The sequence below is a fragment of the Bidens hawaiensis genome, unplaced genomic scaffold, assembly GCF_021521415.1.
Source record: "Bidens hawaiensis isolate Kalapana, Puna unplaced genomic scaffold, B.hawaiensis_p1.1 tig00048387_1, whole genome shotgun sequence".
In the NCBI taxonomy this organism is placed as follows: domain Eukaryota; kingdom Viridiplantae; phylum Streptophyta; class Magnoliopsida; order Asterales; family Asteraceae; genus Bidens; species Bidens hawaiensis.
In genome coordinates, this window is record NW_027498672.1 from 62155 (window position 1) to 70888 (window position 8734).

At 39.3% G+C, this 8734-nt stretch overlaps 2 pseudogenes across 1 annotated transcript; one reads left to right on the top strand and one right to left on the bottom strand.

Annotated features, from left to right (window-relative positions):
* Positions 1-2953: 2953 nt before the first annotated feature.
* On the top strand, positions 2954-3749 carry LOC143597509 (V-type proton ATPase subunit e1-like; annotated as a pseudogene).
* A 2281-nt stretch (positions 3750-6030) lies between these two features.
* LOC143597510 (syntaxin-52-like) lies at positions 6031-7764 on the bottom strand (annotated as a pseudogene). The gene is made up of 5 exons (XR_013146925.1): positions 7579-7764; positions 7281-7486; positions 7052-7152; positions 6406-6450; positions 6031-6310 (listed from the first exon to the last, which is right to left on the bottom strand). The product of XR_013146925.1 is annotated as a syntaxin-52-like (transcript).
* Positions 7765-8734: the final 970 nt, after the last annotated feature.

The window sequence follows — 8734 nt, forward strand, 5'->3', positions numbered from 1 at the left end:
GCTGAGGATAAAGCCTCCTTGAGTTGATGAAAGGCGTTTTGTGCCTCCTCACACCATCTGAATGCATTTTTCTTCAACAACTCAGTGAGTGGTTTAGAATTATACCGAAAGACTTGATGAAACTCCGGTAATACCCGGCTAAACCCAAGAACCCTCGGAGCTGTTTAAGTGTTTTAGGGACCGGCCATTGTCGAATCGCTTCTATTTTAGTCGGGTCTGTCTTCACCCCATCTCCAGATATAATGTGGCCTAAGTACTCAACTGCTCGGCCTCCGAATACACATTAGGATTCTTTAGCAAATAACATGTTTTCCTTCATAATGGTCAAAACCTGTTTTAAATGTTGCACGTGTTGATCCTTGCTCCGGCTATAAATTAATATTTCATCGAAAAACACTAAAACGCCCTTCCGTAGCATGGGTCGGAATGCGTGATTCATCAAAGCTTGAAACGTGACTAGCGCGTTTGTAAGACCAAATGGCATAACAAGGAATTCGTAGTTTCCCTCATGGGTCCGAAACGCTGTTTTGTGTACATCTTCAGGAGCCATGCAAACTTGGTGGTAACCGAAGCGTAGGTCCAGTTTCGAGAAAAACGAGGCACCACCCAACTCATCCAACAATTTTTCAATCAATGGAATAGGGAACTTATCTTTAATCGTTGCATCATTGAGCCGATGATAATCCATGCACATCCTCCACTGTTCGTCTTTTTATTTAACCAATACTACTGGGGCCGCATATGAACTTTGGCAGTTACGAATGACCCCCGCATCCAGTAATTCCCGGGTGGTTTTCTCAATGATATCTTTCTGCACCGATGGATACCGATAGGGTCGTTGGCTAATGGGTTCGGTTCCGTCCTTGAGGAGGATGCGGTGGTCAAAGGGTCGTGTGTGTGGCATCCCCTTCGGTATCTGGAACACCTCCGGAAACGACCGAATCACCTTTAACCAAGGTAGGTCCTCTTGATTTTGTGACGGGTCGCATAGAACTTTGGATTGGTAGGTGGATTCGGACTCTGAGTTTGCTAGTTGAAAGCTAAATAGTTGTATTGACCCATCTTTGGAATGCTTTTGCAATAATTCATCCATCTTTTCTACTGAGCAAATTGAAAACTTATTATTTTGCAGACCCTTTAACTCATATTGCTTACCATTCACTTCAAATCGCATAGTCATCTTCTGGAAGTTCCAAAGAATGTCTTGTAACGGAAGCAACCATTGCACGCTCAGTATCATATCATAATTTTCCAAGGCAATGAGTAACACCTTTGTGGTGAACCAATGGCCTTGCATGGTCCATTGGAAGTCGGGACACATCTGAGTACAACTGAGCCTCCTTCCATTCGCCACACTAATATTAACAGGTGGAATGTCCTTTAACGTACATTGCAACCTTTTAGCCAACTTGACATCAATAAAGTTATGGGTCGACCCCGAGTCAATTAAAACGTGGAGTTGACGAGTTCCCATCGAGCCTTGTACTCGCATTGTAGAATAGGATGGGTGGCCTGTTAAGGCATGAATTGAAATATGGTGATCTTTTTCTTCCTCGTCACTCATTGTTTCAACTACCCCTTCATCATCTTCATCATCCATTTCAATGATATAAAGCTGGTTCCGGTCCCGAGCACATTTATGAACCGGCACGAATTTCTCCGTGCACCAAAAACACTCCCCTTTTGCTTGTTTTTGTTCCAACTCTTTACTCGTGAGACGACGTGAACCCCCTGTTGGTCTAGTAGTAGCAGCGTTTGTTCGGTTGGGTACGGGTAATAGTGGTAGTTTCATAGCATTGGTTGGTGGTGTGATCTTCGAATTGGTGTTGTTCTTCGTGTTACCGACATTCCCTCTTCCTATGTTTAATTTATCCTCCCAGTTCTCATTGTTAATTGCTTGTGTTTTTGCCAACCCATATGCCTCATGCAAAGTGCGCGGTTTAAACATCTTAACCGGCCCCTAATGTCCGGCTTAAGTGCCTTAAGATACAAGCTAACAGCTTGAGTTTCACTAAGTGTTACCTTATTCAACAATGCATCAAAGGCTGTATTCAGGTCCTGAAGCGAACCCGTTTGATTGAGGGAAGCTAGCTCTTCTAGGGGATCCTCAAACATAGTATTAGAAAAATGAGCCGAAATCGCCCGCACATAGTCCTCCCACGAGACTTCGGATACGGTAGCTCCGCGTATGCGCATGAAAGCCCGATGCCATTGGATAGCATCCCCTTCCAATGAACAACCGCGCATCTAAGTTTCACCTCCTCGGGCGTCTCATCCATCATGAAAAAGTGTTCACAACGGTAAACCCAACCCTCCACATCTTCACCCGAGAACTTGGGAAATTCAACCTTCCCAATTCGCAAGGGTCGGTTACCCTTTGAGTCTGAATCGTTGACAGAGAACGATGAACCCGAGCTAAACCCACCTCCACTGGACTGGCCGGATTTATCCCGCACCGCCTTTAAGATCTCTTCTTGTTGTTTAGATGATTGTTCTTGTTGTTTCATTAGCGTTGATAGTGTTGCTTGGATCTCATTGATTGCCTTGTCGTGATTCTTGAGGGTGTTGTCAACATCTTGGTTGCGAGTGTTCGTCATGATAACGAGAGATTCCGACCGGTGATCGGAACGGCTTTGATACCCTTGTTAGGGTTAAAACCGTAGGGAACAAGAATACTAAGAGATAGGAAGCTAAAAGCCAATTCTGTGATATCCCAGAATGAAATCGGCGTACATGTTAAATAACCACAAATACCAAAGTTACGAAACAGACCCAAAGAACTAAACAAAAGGCCATGAGGTCCTTATTACAAGCAAAGTGAATAAAACCCAATAAAAATACGAAATAGGAAAAACGGTGCGTAACAGGTTCGTTATACGTACCATACTGTGTTTCTGTTGATCTAATCCTGTTATCTTTGCGACTATAGATTTGGATTTGATTGGTTAATGCGATGGGATTTATCCTAATTACCACTCTACATTCATTTCATCGTAATCGGAATCATTGTGCACCCGTATCTGCTGCAACAAAGGCCCATCAGCTAACCTGTAAGCTTCAATCGTACTTCATTCTCTCTCAGATTGTATAAATTCTGTGTTTAGTCTTTGTAATTACTCAAAAGATCCACATTGATAAACAATGCCCAAAAGTGGTAACTTGTGATTGATGTATGCATGCTGTTCGTTTCAAGTTTTCTGAGAACCATTACCATGCATGTACTGTGCAGGTTCCACTTTACGTTGGTGATTGCTGCAACTTTTTGTTGTTGGATGATGTAAGTTTGCCTCTTTCATTATTGACGAAGTCTGTTACCATACACATTGAAGATTAAACGCAATATATTGTGGTTTAGAACAGTCTGCTTTAATGTGAGCCCTTTAAAATACATATGAGAACCAACCATCTACTAGTTTTAAATCAACCAAAAAGCTTTCTTCATATATGGCTCATGATTATTAATATACTATTAAATTTATAAAGATAGCGATTTATGTATATAATATCTGTACATAAACAACGTTCATAAATGAATAGTTTGGTAAATATAAACGAATGAATGAGGAATCTCGTTTGTGTCTCTTATTTAACCAAACGAACATGTTGGTTTTAGTAAACAAATAAACATGAGATGAAATAAAATCTTGTTTATGGTTATTGGTATATCGTGGGTTGTTTGCAGGTGGCCAATTGTTTATCTTGCACAAATGAATCCACTCATTGTCCTAATTCTGAGTGAAGGAGAATAAAGCATGCTCAGCAATGAGCATTTATGATTTATGGATGGAATTGAAGGAGGATTTTGGTTCATATTTATGATTTATATGTAATGTAATCCTTATTTGAGTGTATCTGTTGTGTTTATTCAACCAGTTGGCTTTCTGGCTCATGTTGAATAGTCACTTTCCATCAAGGCAATAAATTGACTGCCAATTTGTCATCTCTACCTATGACTTTTTTTGGAAGCTTTAACACATCTATTAAACACACCTTTTTTGGCTTGATCACATATAAGGCTGAGGGGTGTGGGGGCTTTAACGGGGGTGCGAGTGGGGCTCCAGCCAATAATATTGTGACGTGTGGCAGAGAGAGAAACTGGATAATGTGGGTGTTTGAGCCCCCGCTGGAGCCCCTGGCCCTGGTGTGGAGGGGCTCCAGCAGAGGCTCCAGCGGATTTTTTTTTTATTTTTTTATAAATATATTCAAAAAACGTATTATTAAAAAAACTCATAAATTATTAAAAAAAACACACATTAAAAAAAACACATTAATATCTAAAAATAAAATAAAAATTAAAGTACTAAAAAAACATTATTCTTATTCTTCGGCTTGGTCTTCTTCGATCAACCTCTTTCGGATACGTTCCTTTTGCTTTTCCATCAGCATTTGATCGACCGGATTTAGGTTACTGAAGTCTCTTGTAAGGAAGTCCAAATCTCTCATTCGACTTTTTTCCTTTTTGTCATTAGAGACCACCTCCATGGTTTTGTTGGATTTATTGAGGGATTCAACAAGATCGACGATGTTTACGGCTCCCCCCTCAGCCGGTTTTTTCCCCTTGGCGTCCCGTCCCAATGGCCGCCTCCTCGGCGGTGAAGACGTTTCCTCCCCCGCAATGTTTAGGTCGAATCCAACGCGGCAATCCGACCCGGCGGAAGTGCTATACGCTCCAGACGAACTAGTTTTAGTCCGTTTCGGCCCTACTTCCGCATCATGGTCCGACGCCACAAGCTCAACCCACTTGGAACACCTTTTCAACCTCTCCCACAACTTTAAATCGTCCCACGTCTTCACCGTCCCATACCTCCGCAAACACTCCTGCCTCCACTCTTCGACAGTGAAATTGTAAACCGCCAAATCATCACTGCCACTTGGTCTCATACGACCGGCGTTCCTGTTGAAAAGATTAGTAAACAAGCCGACAAATTTTCTGATTTCGGACCACCGACCCGAAATCATATCGGCGTTTCGCTCTGTACTCCCAACGAGCGTATAGAACGTCTCCCTAACCTTTGTCCAAAAAACCTTGCTTTTTTGGTAGTCGGCTGCAAAATGAGTAATTAAATTAGATTTCCAGTTAACTTTTTTATTTAACTTTTTTATTAAAAATCATTTTTAAAAACGTTAAAACAATTACCGCAACGCCGATCCTCAGAAATGACTATCCAAGCCCGACACAAGGCTTCCTTCTCATCCGATGACCACGGAGTGGTTTTCCGTTTCGTCCTCGGAGTCGAAGCCGGTCCCGGCCCGTCCGTTGCAGGTTGTTTTTTCCGGTGGACGCGTCTTCTTGCTCCGGTAGCATCACCGTGTGATTCTTGTGTCTCTGGAACAACAAAGTTAGGAGACGGTTGTATGTTGGATGGTTGAAAGCTGGATGTTTCTTGCGGCCCCGAATAAAACATCGGTTGGTCTGGTGACGACCATAAATCGTCGTCAATATAATCTGAATCTAGGTTTGGGTACCAATTTCCAGACATTTTTGGGTATTATATAGGAGTTTGGGGTATTATATATGAGTTTGGAGATTGAAGTTGTGTTTTGATATGGTTGAAATGGGTTGATTTTGGGGTATTATATAGGAGTTTTTAAAGGTTTTTTTTTTTAAAATCGGAGCTCAACGGCTCTTTTGGGCGGGCCCACCAGCTTTTCCTCTCTCTTCTCCCGCGACCACACTCACGCCTGCCTGGGGGCTCGCGCTCGCGCCCCGTTCGCGCCCCGGTGGTGTGGGGTTAGCGCCTGGGGGCGCGAGCGGAGGGGCTCACGCGCCCAGGTTAGCGCCCCACACCCCTCAGCCTAAGTAAAGTTGAATTAAAGTTTTTCTTTTCTCGGGCCTCGAGCACGAGTAGCTTACGAGTGGCACGATTAGTTTAACAACCATAAGAGGTATGAGCAAAACAATACAACATTTGATAATAAAGTAATTTCTAAATAATAAAGTAGAATATATTATTTCTTTTAGTATATCAATGTCAAGGACAGAACATTATGCACCTTAAATTATCACAATTAACCACCAAAACAAGTGTATACCAGCTTGAATTTGTTTTTTTGGTAGCAGAAAACACTTTCAATATAACATCAAGAAACCGATATATAATACATGAATTTTAACACAAGCAAAACACTCAAATCAACAGTATGAGACCCCAGTTCTCACACTAAACAGACCTCTGTCTCACAAGTATTTTATGATCAAATAAAGAACCAAAACGAGCCCAACGATCCCCACCACCGACAATAATAAGCAAAAGCATGAGCAACCACTTTTGGCCCGCTTGTTTAGAATGGCCAAATGCTTCTGCACTCTCTGTTTTTCCAAAAAGACCAAAATACAAATTGTCAAAACACAACTCCATTATTTGTAATGATCAAAACACTTCACGATTTGTATAAATATGTAACCTTTAGTCGGGAATCTGTAACTTCTACATGTTCATCAAGGTCGTCCTACATATCATAAAAGAGCCATAGAAGTATAACCGTTAGATCAGTTTCACTAACGCATATTAACTTCCCTTTCAATAAATTGTAAATACCGTAAAACACCAACTTGCTTTCTCATTTTGTGCAAAAACGTCTCTGAACCAAATTTTGACACATTAAATTCTTTAAACTTGTCTAGAATGTGTGTACTTGTGAGAGAAATTTTAAAATAATGACTTGCTACCTCTTAAACCAGTAAAAATTTGATGAAGTGACTTTCAGCATATTACACAAATATATTCATACTGTCTTGTATAGCAAAACAATTATACATGTCAGCGTTTTTACACACTTGAAATGCCACCATTTCATCTTTGACAAGTTTAAGAGGTAACATATTATTTAAATTTTTTTAAAAGTGCGTGCAACTTAGACAAGTTTAGAGACTTCAATATACCATATTTAGTTTAAGAGAAATTTTCGTTTAAGTTTGACAAGTTGAAGAACTTCATAAATAAACTAGGTTAAGTTTTTTCGTTCCAAAATAAGAAAGTATGTTGGTTTGTTATAGTATTAACCTTTTAACAAAGTATAATAACATAATGAAAATAAAAGAATGACATACAATGAGTCTAGCATGCAAGTCAAGTTCCTCATTGACCGCCAAAGCAATATGTTTGGTACTGAGCACTGTTTGCTCCAGTTTCTCTAGACCTTCATCTTGTTCTGCATAAAGAAATTTCTAAATATCATGATTAATAACCATAAAACTTGTACAAAATTTGTTCAAAGTGTAATATATAATAATAATAATAATAATACTGAGGATAAAAATAATAATAATAATAACTTGCCTCTCATAATTTGTCTCTGAAGCCCAACAATACCCGAGTTATCCAAACCAGATATACGCGCCATGTCATCAGCCTGTTTAGTATCGGGTCCAAGCAAACTGTCCCTATTACCAAAGCTTGACATGTTCAATGTAGATGCCATCTGTGTCACTTTCGTCCTCAAATTTGCAAGCATATCTCTGCGTCTGTTCATGTCTTTCTCCGTACTACAATAATAAAAAACAAATTAATTAACATTTAGATAGCTTTGTTACAGCTTCAATAAAGTTTGAAACACACAATGAAGATAGATACTTACAGAGGTTGTTTAGCAGGAAGGTTTGTGAGAAGAGAGTAGAGTGTAAGCTATCGAGTCTGGTTCCTAATATCGTAATCGCAGACGAATGACGCTGTGCTTCTGGTCCTGTAGCAAGCGAAGTCCTCTCTGATATCATCAGCCAATTTGGAGGCTTCGTTGTACTCTCTCATCCGCGGAAGAAGCCATTGCTCTGAAACAAAAAACCTAATTAGTTAGTATGCATGTAAATGAATCATACCGAACAAGAACTTGTGAAATTAGGGTGTCTAGGTCATCCTTAAGCTACAATTTCCCAAATTCTCTGAATTTAGGTTATTGAATTGACGTATAACCTGAAAATTGAGAGACAAGAGTTACCTGAAGGGATCGGTTATATCAGAGTGATTGAAACGAAGAATGAATAAGAATCTATGGGATGATAGATTGACGTCAGCTTTAACCAACGACGTCGTCTACGTTTACTTTGACGTCTAACTTGAATCATAAAGCTCCTTCCTGACTTTCTTTCATAATGTGGTTGGACTTGGACCGGCGGGCCGGCTACGTTATAATGACTCGTTATTATGAAAACAAATATTACTAACATATATTACTATTACTAGCTTTGCTGCTTTACTTTTAGTTTTTATTTTTAATTATTATTTATGTATATTTTTCATGTATGAAGTGTTTAGTTATTAAACTTAAAGGTTACATAAACTTTTAAAATATGTTATATTTATTAGTTGCAGTTAAAGTATAGTTTGTTTTGTTTTCTGTTTATATTTCAAATGGATCTCATTGGTCTAGTAGTTAACATGACCTAACATTTTGTTATTTAAGATGAGAATTTTCTTCTTAATGTACATGAATACATAAGGAAAATTATGTGGTTTGTGTTATTTTCGTTTGTATTGAATTGTTACGGTTTCAGTGGTGATGTAGAATGTATATGTTCTTTAATGGAACACCAAAAATGGGCTCTCATATGTCTGTCAATTAATGTAGCTCAACATTTTGTTTTTTGTTGTTTAAATATGTATTTTGTGCTTGATAGTAAATTGAGATTTTAATAAATTGATGTATTTGAATTTATATAGGCCAGTTCTAGTTCCACGTCTATCTGAATGGGTGCGTCATGTGTTATCATTTCATTTCTTGGGTGAATTATTAATTT